This window comes from Phalacrocorax aristotelis, chromosome 7 (genome assembly GCF_949628215.1).
Source record: "Phalacrocorax aristotelis chromosome 7, bGulAri2.1, whole genome shotgun sequence".
Classification (NCBI taxonomy): Eukaryota; Metazoa; Chordata; class Aves; order Suliformes; family Phalacrocoracidae; genus Phalacrocorax; species Phalacrocorax aristotelis.
The window spans coordinates 36,246,174-36,261,814 of record NC_134282.1 but is presented as its reverse complement, the minus strand read 5'-3'; positions in this window follow the sequence as shown (position 1 = coordinate 36,261,814).

Below are 15,641 nucleotides of genomic sequence, written 5' to 3'. Positions count from 1 at the left end.
CTGGCATCAGTCAGCTCAATCATAAATGAGTTTTTCAGGCTGTGATCGGAGAAATAAGATTTTTCCAATTTTTATCTTTCATAATTAATGCTAATAAACTGTATAAAAATATCTTTTCACCTACAAAATATTTTGAAAATCACTCCTTTTTACTGCATATTTAAGAAGTGCAAAGAATATGTATCCATATAATATTAGAGTAGGATCTACAATAGGTCAAACTCCAAAATACAACCCATTTACATGCTGTAAAGACATGACAACTTAGAAAGATACACTTCCAACATTTTAATTTTTCTTTTAATGAAAGAAAATGAGTGCTCAGATTACCCAGAAATTGGAAAACTTCAGTGGACGCAGAAGAATTACCTTGAAAAACACATTTGGCCATAAGTTGTTATATGTTCTCAAATGAAACAAACAAACAAAAATAAATAAAGAAAAGACTGTTTCCGGTTGTATGATTCTCAGTACCTAACCTAAAAAAAAGATAGATGATTCTTTTCTGAGATTTTATTCTTTAGCATAAAGTGAAGAAGATCAGCACTGAACAGGACTTAAGTTTAAAGATTTCCCACTTGAAAAGGACTGTCACACAGGTTGTGTCCAAAGTGAACAGCTAACTTGACTGTCAGCCAGTGCAGAAGATCAGACAGTACTGGTTTCTAGAAAAACTCCTTAATTAGCTGAAAAGCAAACCCCAGCTCATAATCCTGTTGTTTAAACTGAGATCAAAAAAGAGCCACCTGAAAGCAGGCCATATTGATCTCCTGTTGTTAGTTGTAAGGCTGGTCCAGAAAGGAACCTTGTTGCAAAAGCCCTGGGAACTTTGTGCTCATATGGGTAAAGGCAAGTAAAATATCTGCAACTGCAATGACATTTTCAGGAGAAAGTGTTGAAGCAGAAAGCCACAGAGGGCCTGCTTAGATCTCTGTAGTTCCTTAAGGCTAGCTAAATAGGCTTTACCCTCTCTTCCAGACAATGTCCTTTGTTCGGTGAACCCTCACACTGACAAACCCCAGGTTGCTAAAGTCCTCTATTACAAGTAGGCCTTTACCAAAAGGAAACAACTCCTCTTTCACACACCTGATGCAAAATTAACAAATAGCAATTATTCTCTTTGTTGTGCACACACTTTGATTACACACTGTACTAACTTTATGACTTCATAAGCTGTTGAACTAAGCCAATATAATTGGTAACACATGGTCTAACCTCAACTGTCATTTTGGTTTGATTATAATATTGTTCATTTTAAGGTTACAGTAGCTGAGCCTATGTGATGTGCTTCTGTGACGTTAATATTTACCTTTCTCATTTAAAGTAATAAAATAAGAAAAAGCACACAGAACTAGATTACTCTTTCATATTTAATAGCCCTGTGTGGGTCGCTCACATAACACAAGTTAGGACTTTTAAAAACAAAGGCCTTTATTAAAGTAGGTCACCCCTTTTCAGGAAAGATTAATTAAAATGTATCCACTAGCATGATCAGGGGACAGGTGAGCATATTTTACAGACGAATAGAAGAGCTTGGCTTGATTAGCCTAGCAAATTGAAGGACAATAGGGATACAACTTTTCTTCATAGCTGTCACAAATGTTACAGAGGGAGAAGAGCCAGTGAGGCCAATGTGGTTGAAGATAAGGAGCATACTTATCCAGAGATAGGACAAGACCTAGAAACCTGCAAAAATGGGAGTGCTCAACATCCCAGTTCCAAATTTTTATGTTTCTGAAGGACAGTTTCTCTTTAGCAATGTATTTTTCCACTGTTGATTGTGTCTGTGTTGTGCACCTGGTAATGAGATTTGCAATTTTTACAGCTATAAATTTCCCTGGAAATACCAGATAAATTGCCATGCTTTTTAATTAACTTGAATGAAATTTTTTGAAGTTTTGCTCTGCAACCAAGATCAGAAACTGTATATTTTTCCCAGGAAGCAAGTCAAAGGCTCTTATGAAAGAAAGGGAATATTACCTGAATTGTTCAAGTGCATAGCAACATGATGTCATTCATAACATAAATGCAATTTACAGGCGTTCCTCTTATCCTGAAGCTTGGCAGGAACTGTACTTCACTGGCAATTGGTAAGAAATGTGCAGCTGCTATGAATGGAACAAGTTCCTTTAAAAAGAGGCAGTGTTTAGACTAACCAGTGAGTAAGATTTTTAAGTGGCATGACTGATGTGTAAGTCATAAAAGTAAGATATTTTTTCATGTTTTCAGTATAGAAGGATGACCACAAGTGCCAGATGTGTTAACTGTTTCGGCCAAAGGGCACAGGCACAGAACAGCCATAAGGCATGACAGAAAATGGAACACGGTAATTCCAAGCAATCTGCTGTCCAGTCTTCCAGTCATCAGCTGAGCACTGAGAATTGTGTAATCCTGACAATTTCATACAGTTCGGTTTATAGATACATTTCAAAAGTTAGTGCCTTTGGACACTACCATTTGAGGCATTTCCTCTAAGTCCCTATAAAGACAGATCCTCATGTAGGACTCTCCTTGACCTCCTCCTCCACTGTACAGCCTGACCCACTTGTAACAGTTTTTGGTATAATCTTTTATTTCATGTACTATCAGCTTAAATTAAATTTCCTTTTAGCAAGCCTCCTTATTTGTCCACCATTATGTATTACTGTAGTGAATCTGTTTTTCCCTCCTATGAGGTTGATATTTGAGCACATGATGGTCTCTACTGCAAATCACAACTATTCATTCGTTGTATCTTGCACATTGGTCAGGAGTATGCCAGGACTGACTTCTCAGGCTGTGGGTCTCTGGCTACTTGACAAATGCAGCAATTACCCTGGCCTGTGTTCCAGCATGCCATTTACTCAATATGTCCAGGCAGTTTGAGTTTGTCAGTCCCACATCTATTATTGTTTCACGGTCACCATTCAGATTTTATGACAGATGATATTACCTCAACTCCCCTCACTTCAAGCATAGGACTTCAGTTAATAAGATTTCAGTGCTGACATACTTACCATTAAAAAATAAAACAAGTCACAAAAAAAAAAACCCAAACAACCCTGCAAGACATATTAGTTTTTATAACATAAAACTAGAGTTTGAAATGTTTGCCATAGACTCTTCTTACATACTCATCAATACCTAACAGGTTTGTAACATCCTCTGATTGCCTTTCCTTCTCTGTGAGCTCAGGTTTGTTCCTAAGTTGCAGTGCTTAGCAATGAAAACTATCTGGTCTCTGCTCCATCAGGAATGCTGGAAGCGCACTTTCCTGGAAGATACTTATAAACAACTCTTTTGCTAATGCAAACAGAAACTGTCCAGTACCAGGGTTTTTTTAGACCCTGATAAGTAGAGCTGTCTCAATGTTAGACAATTGAGAGAATTAATTCTGGCCTTCACTAATGGTGCTCTGAAATGGTTTCTGTGCAGTCATACCTCATCCAAGCTGCAGGCTCTTAACTCTGTGCCAGCACAAGAGTGGGGGTGTGTGCCAGGTTTCCCAGACCAACCTGCTCAGGACACAACCACGGAAATGCAGACTTCAGGGCAACACCTCCACTGTTACCCTCCTCCTTTTGGCTCAGCTCTCCATAATCTTAGGATCTGTTTTGCACTGCACAGCAGCATAATCTTCACTCAAGCTTCTGAGAAAACTGCTAAGTTGTGAGAAAAAGCTGTGAGACAGTATGTCAGCTAGAGCCAGACAAAATAAGAAAGATAAAAATCATAAGCAGAGGCAAGATTGTTGAGATGAGGAGGGTCACTTCCTAGAAAGGCATAAAGCCCTAAGGAAAAACCAGAATCAAGGATGGCGACTCAGCAGCTCTGAGGGTAAGCCTGTCCCAGGGAACAAGGGAGGCCCATGGTTGTCCCCTCATCACTGCCAGGTCCCTGGCTCTCCTTAGCCTGGGAACTTGTTAGTCCCACCTATCAACCATGTGCATGAGGCAACAAATAATTGCTTTATATGTAGAAGGCATGTATATCCTGCTTGCAGCGTCTCTTTTATGTGCTTAGAGTTGCCAAAGCCAAATAACATAGAGAAGAAAGAGGGCACCTCCAGTATGCCAGAAACACCAGCATGGAGAGGCTGCCTGATGAGATGTCCTTCACTGAATGACGGTTCACACTCTGCATACAAGCAAGGAAAAAAAATGTTGGTGCTTTGTTACATGCAGACAGACTGCCACTAGATGGAAATAGCAAAATCTGTTCAGTTGTAGCAAATGTGAAAGGGGAAAGGAAAAAACAAAACAAAACAAACATCTGATCACCATTCACATCTATTTGTATCTGCGTATCAAGCTTTATGGTCTGCCAGTTTATTAGGGTCACTGCCAGGAAGACACCCCGTCCTCATAGCTGGCAGCACAGGACATGGGGAAGCAGAGCCCAGGAACCCTACTAATGTCTGTAGTCACACAGCTAGCTGCTGTTTTGAAGCATGATACAACTTTTTAAAGAGTAGCAGTCTTGCTTGCTTGCTTTAGCTGTAAGGCTTCTTAATTTACCTGTGTGGCTGTGGAAAATTTGTCACATTTATCTGTAAGCCAAAAGGAAGTAGACATTGATCTTTAGTGTCAGACAGAATCTGAATCACTGCCTAAACCAACATAAACTAACTACTCTATAATCTCTCAGTAAATTAGATTTACCTTTTCATGGCATGAGAAAATGCCAATAAACTTAGAAACAGGAAGCTGAAAATAAGGCACAGCAAAATTGTATCATTTGTTTAACATAGTAGGGCGTAAAATTCAAGAAATACTGGTACCCATAATGTGATCATTTTCCTTCACTTTCTTCCGTAATCTGGATTTGAGAAATTCTTAAATGAATGCATGTTACCTGCAGGGATTCATTGCTAACAAGCAGTGTTCATCAGATTATCTCTGATTTTAAGTTACTTTACCCGGGCTGCCTTCCCCCACGTGACCCCATTACTTTGACCAATCAGTTCCCTCTCCCAATATACTTTAGAAATAACTTGGGAAACTTCTGCCCCAGGAAAGATCTGGATGCTTCCTGCTATGGTAGCAAGCATGCTAAGGTTAATATTATTCTTTTGAAATAGCGTGTTTAGAACTTAACTTTCAGAAAACACACATTAAAAAAAGAAAATTCTATTGGCCTGCGTTATTTTATTGTCAAAACCAATAAACTGGTTTTGCTGCTTGAGAAACTGCTGCTATTGTTTGTTTCCTTACCTTGACCAATGCAGCTACAGTCCCTCCCAAATGTCCATTGCTTTTCCTCTTCTCCTAGTTTGACTCTCTTCCCTGTTCTTTTTCTCTTCCTCTGTCTTCTCAGAGCTCTAGTTCTTAGAGCTGCTTTCCTGCTGACTCCTTGGCCAGCTGGGATGGTCCTCCACAGCCATCACCATCTTACCAGTGTCATTACCCACTCCTGCAGAGGGCTGCCATGTCCTGCCAGCTCCCTGAGGTGACCCCTCCCTCCCCTTGACCTTCACTCCTCCTTCTTCTCATATATCCATTAAATTCTAGCAGGAGGATCAATATCAGCATAAAGAAGACAAGCTCTGTGCTGGGACCAGAGCAGCTTTGGTGGGGAAAGTCTGACTCTATTTGCATGCATGGGCTGAATCATGCTTAATTACTCTTCAGAGTTCATGCATACACAGCTTGATCAGAAACAAGAAGAATTAATTTTATCAAGCGTGCACAAAACTGATAAGCCATGCCGAGATTTTAGCAACTAAGATCTAAGTCTGTGTGGAAGGTGTGTAAATTACAATTCATCAAAGCTTTCTAGCTTGCATGAGAACATCAAGACGACTATCCTTACTTCAAGCACCTTGCCAGTGCTGTATTTTAATCATTTTTCCAAGCCTTTGGGGACAAGAATTAAAAACCAAGATCTCATTCCTAAACCCAGTCGTTAGAGAAGGCTATGCCTTTTGATCAATGCTTCTTATTAAAATGCAGCCTGAGGTTAACATTCAGGCTGGAAAACATGAGGCCAAACACTTAGAATTTGACAAAGTTACAAATGACTGAAATCCAGCTCTGATAACAAGAAGTGTCAAGCAACCTCAATAACCAGCGTTATGAGCTACAATTGTAATCAGCTTCCTAATGTTTCTGGTACCTGTGCATTACCTGTACTGCTCTGAACCATTTTTCAAGAAAAGTTATAAAAAGCATCTGTTTTTGTAGGTTATTTTTACACAGCTGTTTAGAGCATTACATGTTCACTTGCTGAAAGGATGTTAAATCAGCTTCACAAATATTTAATCAAGCTGCAGCATGACTTAACTTTACTTCTCTCTTTCTGTAGAGAGCTAATAGCTGTGCCTGGCAGTTGCTGTAGTTACTGCTTACTGGAAAAGCATCCAGGGTGTTTGTCCCTTTAGGTCTAAGACTTCCTTCCTGGAGCTCTGTGTCAACTAAAATGCTAACTATAGCTTTTTAGAGAGTAAATCTATTATAGCCAGGCTATTTCATCAGCTTTCTGAAAGGGTGGGTTTGTTTTTTAGGAGGTTCAGTGGGGGCGGGGGTTGTGTTTGGGTTAGGGTTTTGGAGTTTTGTGAGGGTTTTTTGGGGGTTGGTTTGTTGTGTTTTGGGGTTTTTTTTACAGAATACTATTCTAGAGTGCTGGAATAATAACTCTGTAAAGTTCATATTTTTTATTATTATTATTCAAGGAAATGTAAACTCACAGTCTTTATGTAATGAAAGATATAGTTGTCCCTTTTATTCTTGTTGTGTAAATTCTGTTAAAGCTAATCAAAAACAAATTGGAAGAAATTTAAGCATTGCATGTTGTTCCTGAAAGAGCTTTCCTGAGGCCTTCCCAGAAATAATGTGGGGTTTTTTAATTCGAGCAATGACCACTCAAAGACAGATGATTAGTTGTTTTTTAGGTTGTTAAATATCAAGTTTCTCCTCTCGTTCAGGCTTAATTAGATTGTTGAATATGGCTGTCTGAGTATTTGCATTAGAGTGACTGAAAATGAGCCCTCTTCTTCAACAGACAGTGGTGTTTCAGCAAGGAGGCAGTGTTTCACTGATGTGCAGTGCCAGCCCTGTAATGCTGAAGATGTGCCAGACTTGGAAATAAAAGGGACCTTGTTCTGCTTCAACCTCAGCCTTGTCCAGCATCTCACAGTGCAACTTGGAGGTCTTCCAAGAATGTGTGTCACAGGCCCTGGTAGAGCAGATACCAAAGTAGTGTAACTACTACACAGCTATGTGATGTAACAAAGCTACTCCCATGCATGCAAGTTTAGAAAGTTACTACTGAATAATGAAAGGACATTCAAAAACATCTCTATCCAAAGACATATGCGAAATGCATGTTGTGTTGGTTTTTTTCACTACTAAATTTAAGCAAAGAATATAATAGAAGTAGCAGAAGATGAAATTTGCCTTAGGAAAGTACCAAGGAAGGAGGAAAAGGTAAGGAGTATATAACAGACAGGACATGCTTCTTAAGGTGTTTTAAACAGCTACTCTATTTCGTTAAGCCTAATGGTACCTATTCTTCTATGTCACTTCAGAAGCTACAATCCACATCTCCTAACAGGGGGCTGGAGACCCTCTTTGCCAAAATGCATCCATGGGACTCAGTTTCAGGGCCAACGCATTACCTGCTACAGAAGTTTATCTGGAAATGACTAAGATAAGTAAGTAAAACACTGATGAGGTAATAGAGGAAAAACTGATAAAGATAGGTACAAAAACACCTTCCATATCAGAAATAGCATAGAACTCCTCAGGCTGCAAAGCACATCAGATGATAAAAGAGACTCATAAAATCACAAGTGACACAAAGACAGTGAATAGAGAACAACTGTTCAGTGTTTCTTCCAATGCAAGACCTGCAGATCATCAAATTAAGCTAGTAGCAAGTTCAAAAGAAGGGAAGATGCTTTTTCACATAACACAGAGCGAAGGTATGAAACACTTTGCTACAGGAATGAATGTTTACACCAATTCCAAAAGCTGTGCAACAAATTCTTAGAGGAGAAACTTGTCAGGCGCTATTAAACACAATGAATTGGGCTGCAGGTAAGGAAGCCCCACAGCAGCCTCAGCTCTGTAGTGTGGGCTGTGTCACCTGAGCTGCCCTCACACTCCTCCTTTGCCAGTCACTATTGCGATACCCTGCATCGGCACAACACCGCAGTAGAGGAGCTTCAGGGTTCACCAGGTATATGGCCATTCCTATTTTCTGGCACAGTTGCCTTGCCTGTAGGACCATAACCTGACAGCAGCATTTGTGGGCCATGCAGCTGCTTCAGTGGGCAGTACTGTGAGCAGAGCACAGCACCACCCTGCATTTGGGTTCCCTGTATGGTGGAAGTTAGCTTGCCTGTGCTTTGAGCCACTATGGAGACAGAGAGCCAAGTTTCACCCTACTGCTATGTTTATTTATAGTAATTTGCTCAAACATGGACTTTCACCATTAAAACATAACAGCATGAATATGCAAATAGTAAATCCCAATCAAAAAGTAAATTAGCAAGATGCCAGGTACCTTATCTCTCCTCTTCAGTTACATCATGACTTATCACAGTTGACATTTCAGTAAGGCTGTAGTAGCAGATCTGAATTTGAACATTCATAACGAGAAGATGCAATATACCAGCCTTGATGTCAACAGAACGTCAGTCTCTGCCTACTTCATTCAGCCTGAACTGAATTGCAGGAACTGCATTAATAGTCAACATAAGCCATCTGTTTAAAAATGGCTGTTTTGAAAAGAACTGCCATGTACAATAAACATACTCAAGTGTAATGACTCACATATCTCTTTATGTGAAATGAGGATTTGGCAATTTCCCCTGCAAAAACATTAAATTACAGGTTAAAAGCAGTTTTATATCAAGTTCACTTGTTTACATGGTAGGTCCAATGGTCTGACAGTTTTGATGCAGTCTGGGAAGTATGTTAACTGCACAGCTGCTGAACCAAACTGTTTTGCCAACCTTCCCTCCAGAACGTGTTTGATAAGTCAAATCTACACCAAGACACATCACCAGTTCATGGAATTAGGTGGCTGACAGGCATATAGTTATAGCTGAAAAGTGTGCTTCAATACATTTGACCAGGATTCACATGGAGGCAGCATACTGTATCCCAGATGTGATGCAGCAGTTAATTCCAAGACATCCCAAGTAAGCCTAGTAGTACTGCTGGCAGTCTGGCTAGGTGATGTCTGTAACCACCATGGGCTCATGAATGAGAGCATTCTGCCTAATTATACATTACACTGATCTTCAATCCCTATTCTTGCATGGGAGGAAGCTGTTACCTTCTCCTTTGCAGGCCAAAGCGGCTTCAAGCAGGTGACACAATGCCTGAGCTATTATGTACCAATGTGGGAAAAGTCAGAAATATGCAGCTCCCCATTTTACCTGTCAGACTGACTCGGAAAAACAGGCTTTCATTCCTTTGTTCTTCCCTAAAAGTAACATCTAATATGCGCTTAAAAGAGTGAAACAACATGCCATTAACTATCAGTTGTGATGTAATTTCTAAGTAAGCTTTGTTAAATTAATCATGACAATGCACTGGTGCCTGGGCTTATTCAGCAACAGCATAAATTATTAATCTGCTTCCATAAGCACTGAGCAGGGATGCAGAGCCTGTCTGCGTGTTTCCCACTCACATGTACAGAGTAGTATTCTGTTACGCTTATCATTAATATGCAAAACATTCATGGGTGCCAGTATAGACAGGCTCAGAAGCTGGAGGCAGGGAGGGAAGAGAAAAAAAACTTATGGTGAAGGCATATTGTGATTCAGCAACTCCACCACCTTTCCTCACCTGGAAGGTTAGCTTGACATCAGTATGGCCTTGCTTTTTTTTTCCCCCCTCCTATAACCATTTTAAATTGATGGGAAATATACAGAGGCCTCATTTTATTTCCTAAACTTTTCTATTGCATGGACTGCTTGTTCCAATGAGGTGCGATGCTTCATTAAATTAGGAGGTCAATAATTGTGTTTTAAGATGTACTTTAATATCACCAATTTCCTCATTACACGTTTTCTGCTTCATATACCTGAGCAAGTCCTACTCACTCAGTGGATTTTGTTAATGTTTATATTTCCGTGACTTTGAAGTGGACATGGTGTAGAAGAAACCTGTAGGACTAGTGTGTTGTGTGATGTGCTGGATCACTCTCCTTTCCATTTACATCTTTTTATCTCTCTTTCTTTTGTAGTTTACAGAAATTCTGGTAGCACAGGCCTGCATAAGATTAACCACATTTACGTAGCTAATAAGCCTCCTAGCACCTACCACTACTCAATGTATAAGAGCACCACGAAGAAGCCAAGCTGCAGTGTGTTGCCAACTCTTTCCAAAGCAGACAACTGTCACTCACATTTTCAGAATCAGTCACCAGGGCAATGTGAGGAACTTCTGTGACAATTCAGTAGTTTTGCAGAGCTCAAAATGCTCATGTCATTAAGTGTGAATTAAACTGGGGTTGATCCCCAGCTTTCCTTATGATGTATCCACTAGAAAATGATCTTTTTCTCATTAGCTGTTTTATAAAATCATTCCCAAGTATTTTACTTGGGGATATTTCACGTTTCGTTTCAAGGCCCAAGTCTCCTTTAAATAGACCTATATTTCTGTTGTTGCTGCTTTATACCTACATTTTCCTGGGACACCTACGGCACATACATGCTACTTTCCCTTTTTCTTATGTCTCACCATCTGTACAACATGATAGATGAAAATAGCACAGTTTTCAGGTTACTCAGACAGATTTATCTACTTAAGTCTACGTACACAGATGTCAACTTTAGATTACTCTGTTTTTCTGCATATAGCCCACATCTGAAGCGTCCAGCCCCCTCGAATAACCCTCACATAACAAAATGGGGATGAAGAGGAGGGCACACTGAGGCAAATGGAGAAGGCTGTACAGTATCAGAGTAAGAGGGACTGATGGAAAGCAGAGAGAAGGGGGTAGTCTTCCTCTCTTGTCATAGGAATATAGCTCTTACTGCCACTACCACCAACTCAGTCCTGCCTTTTTTTTTTTTTTTTTTCTAAAAACGTACTTACGCAGTAGCTATAGATAGGCCTGGTATATTTGAGAGCATGGTAAAAAGAATTTTCTTGTCCGATATATCCTGGGCAAAAGCTTCTCTTCAGACTTTGCTGTATCACATGTACAATATAATAATATATGTTTATCTAGTAAATTGCTTTGTAATGAGTGTTCAGAGTCACTCTTCAGAAAAACATTAAACAACAACTGTCTTCACTTTTAAACTGCTGTCACTCTGGGTTATGCATTTGGAATTACCTTGAAGAAACAAAATGAATTTAGGAAAGTGCTGAAGAAAATAAACCAAAAGGCCAAAAAGCAGCAACAAATTTTCTGTTCTTGCATCTGACAGACAACAACCTAATTACAGAGCACTCAAACAAAACACGAAATATACTGACCTATTTAACAGGTTCTAGCTACAGAAGAGTTCAAAATCAAGAGAAGACTTTTTTCTAAGTCGCTTCTCCAAGGCCTTATTGCAAATTAAATTCAATAACCAAGATCACAAATAGCACTATGATTACAAGGAAAACTGTTTCTTCTCTGTGATAATGGAATAGAGAAAATAAGGAAGAGAGATTTTTAAAATGGGGTTTATCCCCATCAACATTTCAAAGGACTGCCAGTTTTTGTCACTTTACATTATTTAAAAAAAAATCCACCTTCTCATCCCATTCTTTATATGCACCAGCTTTTTTATATCCTTTCTTGCTTTGAAACTGATTATGTCCTATTTAGACAGCAATGGTTTCTAAGTGCAGAGAAGACATGAGTTAATTTTTTTATATATCCCACTTTAAATGAGGTATGTTTTTATCATATACTGCAAGTCTTTTCAGCCTTTGAGCCCTTAGTCCTGCAGCCTATACAGTCACAAATCTTGTAAATTTAAGTGTAATGAGCAGATAAATGGACCATAACTGAATCCCATGCTGCGCACTGGTAATTTATCAAAGAGGCAAGCCTTCAGCCTTGCCAGATTATTTTAGTCAATATGCTGTAAGCAAGGAAGATGCTGACGGTCAATGGGTCCGTCAGGAAAGAGTCCATCTCTTATCTTGACAATTAAACCACAAAATAATCTGAAACATCAAAGATGAATGCTCAAGTACTGGATCTGGAAATAGTTAATAGAGTCAAAACTAGCTGAAGGCATAGGCAAATGAGACATGTGCCTGTGACAGTAGCAGGCTGCCTGCTCCAACAGCAAGTGGCTCAGGAGGGGAAAAAAACCCCAGCCATTTTGTGCTGTAGCCTTGCCAGGGAGGGCTGGAGAGCCTAGGGAGGCTAACATCAGTACCAAAGGCAAACATCTCTTCTATGTCAGCCAGCCTTTTTATTTGATTCAGGGTCTGTGTGTAACAACTTACAAGTCCAGTGGTATTATGTAAAATAATAGCTTGTAGCAGTCTGTATGATGAAGTATTACTTTTTCATTTTGTGTGTGCATCAGTCCAACCATTAGTAAAGAGAATAATGTTTTGACTTTTGAGGCTACCTCTGATGTAAAAAGTATGACGATTCCAAGAAAAGAGCTATAGCAACTGGGCTATATTACTATGTACCAATATTGCCCTTGTCCTGTAGTTTTAGATTTAAATAAAGCAACAATGATCTGCATTGAAGCTCACACTTTCAGTCTTACTCCAGGTGCTCAGATATTACCAGTCCATTCTTTGGATGGAATTACGTACTGGAAACAGGAGATAAGTGATGTCAGCTCCAAGCTGTACCACTTACAAGGCATGACATCTGTTTTGTATCACTGTTGGAAATGACCTAGTTTTAGTAGTCCAAGTGGAAAAATACATTATCTAGAAATTGGTAGTTCTGGAGCAAAGACAGCATTACCAAGGGTAAAGCCCTTGCGAAGAGGCAGAAAACCTTAGCAGAGGGCAGGGAGATGCAGATGTGGGGAAAGGTAAAGGAAAATAGGTGATCAGCTCTGTTCTTACCAGAAAAGGATTTTTGACAGAGGACACACCAGGGAGAAAAGAAGAGTTTACTGTACACAAAGGAGGGAGATGGAAAAAGACAATAATTGCCAGAAGAGTCAGAAAAAATAGGGAAGTGACATGCTAAAAGTCTGAGATGAAGACTTAGGGGGGATTACCTTTCAAAGAGTGACAGCTGATAAAAGAGCAAGGTATCAGCTAGTAATACATTAGGTAAGACTCTGCACTGCAACACAGCTATGTCATTACAGAATTTACCATTGAAATAACTACCAGTTTGTCGACAGCGTTTTCTGTTTATTATAAATAATTTAATTTAGTGGCCATGGCTTGTAAGTCTGCCTGCTTCAACATCAGCTCCCATTACATCCTGAAGGGCAGCAACAACCGCAATTTGGAGCCAGTCAGTGTCCCCAAGAGAGCACTGGGGTGTCTGCCCAGAGAGGGCTTCTCCCAGTATCAGCACACACTGCCCAGCATATGGGGTGTTTCCTGAAAGGGCACCTTTCTCCCTAGAACTATCAAATCACAGAATTGATGGCACAAAATGGTATGATTAAACCATAAGCAGGACATACTCTAAACATGTTGTACTCTGAGGTTTATTTTAGGAAGGTTATTGTTGTGTTAGCCAGAATTGTTCTGCCTGTGCCATAATTTATATTTTTAATTTAAGATAAGCTTTTATTGTTTCAGTTCTCGCAATAGTGAAAAATCAAAACTGCACCAGCAAGCTAGTAGGCACTGCAAGGAAAGGGGCAAGAACCCCTTAACCTCAAAGCATGAGCAGGAAACAAGGAACCATCTGAACAGAATACTTTCTCATAAATTCAACCTATGCATAACTCATGCCTGTGAGCTCTTCAACACGGCAAATGTACCAAGAACTACAGGAACCACTTGTGTTGGAACAATGTCCTCAGACCTAGAACACTGTCTTCAACTCTAGACTGCAAAGATGCAATGTTAAAACAGTCAAGTCAGCCTTAAAAAAATGTAGATATTTTAAGCTATTCAGATAGGTGTTCCAAAACCAGCAAGTTTCTCTCAGTAGCACCAATAAGAAGAACATAAGAAGCAAGGAGCAAAGCAGGGAAACATTCACATATTTTAATAGCCTGAAGAAGAAATTGCTTCACTCGATACCAACATCCAGACCTACCGACACACTATCTGGTTTTAGCACTCAGTCAGCTGAAGGAATGTTATTCTGATATCAAGTTTAATGGATGATTTCAAAAGGTTAAGGTCATAATTCTGTGGGTTCCACAAAGGCAACATTTTTAGACTTAACTACTTAACTGATTTCCTACTACTTTTTTTTGCATTAGAGCAGGAGCCTTTGCTAAGAATTGCTATGCATTTTGTGCAGTTCCTAGATGGCAGCATGTCTATGGGCACCCTCAGGTGAAGCTCTTCACTATTCTGTAAAGTGGATGCAAAGAAGATTTATATGATTCTAGACTCTTACCTTGAATAAAATTTGCCGTATGCAGGTTGTGAACATACAGGAGTTTTAAGCAAGGCTTGGGGTTTTTTTTCATGTACAGTCCATGAATTATGAAATCTGCAACTGGTTTTCAAGTTTTTCAAGCAGATGGCACAACATAAAGGCCGCTGCAGCAACCCCAATGCAACTATACCTCTCAGGAGAACATTCTTTCCTTTTCCTAAAAACAGAATTTTAAACAGAGGTTCACGGCCAGAATCAGCATTCACTGTAGTTGTGTTACAAATTAGTGTGTGTCTTTCTGCAGCATTATTTGGAGCATAACTTTTATCACAAGGTACTCTCAAACTAAACTTTTTACTCAGAACACCCAAGATGACCTGAAAAGGACAGATAGGACTGAGCAGGGAGCTGTACCCTCACTCTCAAGCTTTCTGCTGGGGCCCCATCCGACACTGATTTAATGACCAATGACAGCATTTATCTACCTAATACAAAGATGGCCTGAATCAGATTAGACTTACTACTTACTTTCTCTCTCTCTCAGCAGTAATTGAGTGACAAATGTCTGCAGGCTGTAGAACCAGAGCCAAAAATCCCCACACATAAGTGCCTTCAAGAAACACTTTATCGAGTTGTTATAAGCAATGCAGATGGTATTTCCTCAAATGGCTTCCTTTAAGTTGCCTGTATTCCAGCTAGGCCTCTTTGCTATACATTGCTTACAGGCACAACAGGAAGCAGTCTGTGCAGTTTGGGCTTCCTTTCCCCAGCATCAGAGTGAGTTGTTGCTTATTGACAGCTGTGTGGCTCCTCTGCTGTCTACAGAAACACCTCTTGAGCAATTCCCTCCTGAAACCTGAAAGTTTGGGTTCCCCTAACTGGGCTCTAAGATTAGACACAAGACAGGACAATCCACCCTCTGTTAAGATTCTTGTGGAAAACCTTACAAATGAGAGTGAAGTGTGGCTTCTCGGACTATGTCTGTCTTTAGCTTATGGCACCATTTCCCCTCTAAGCCTCATTTGCAATTCAAGAAGAGGGGGGGCCATAGATAACTATCTTATTTAGCAGATCAAGCACTATATAGACAAGATTTCCATTAAGCAATGTAACAGTCCGTTTATTTTCACCGTTGGGAAAGCTACCAAGTAATTTGACTGGTACAGGTCAGAAGTAACAGTCACACAGGAAGCTGGTTTTTTTATATCTATTAC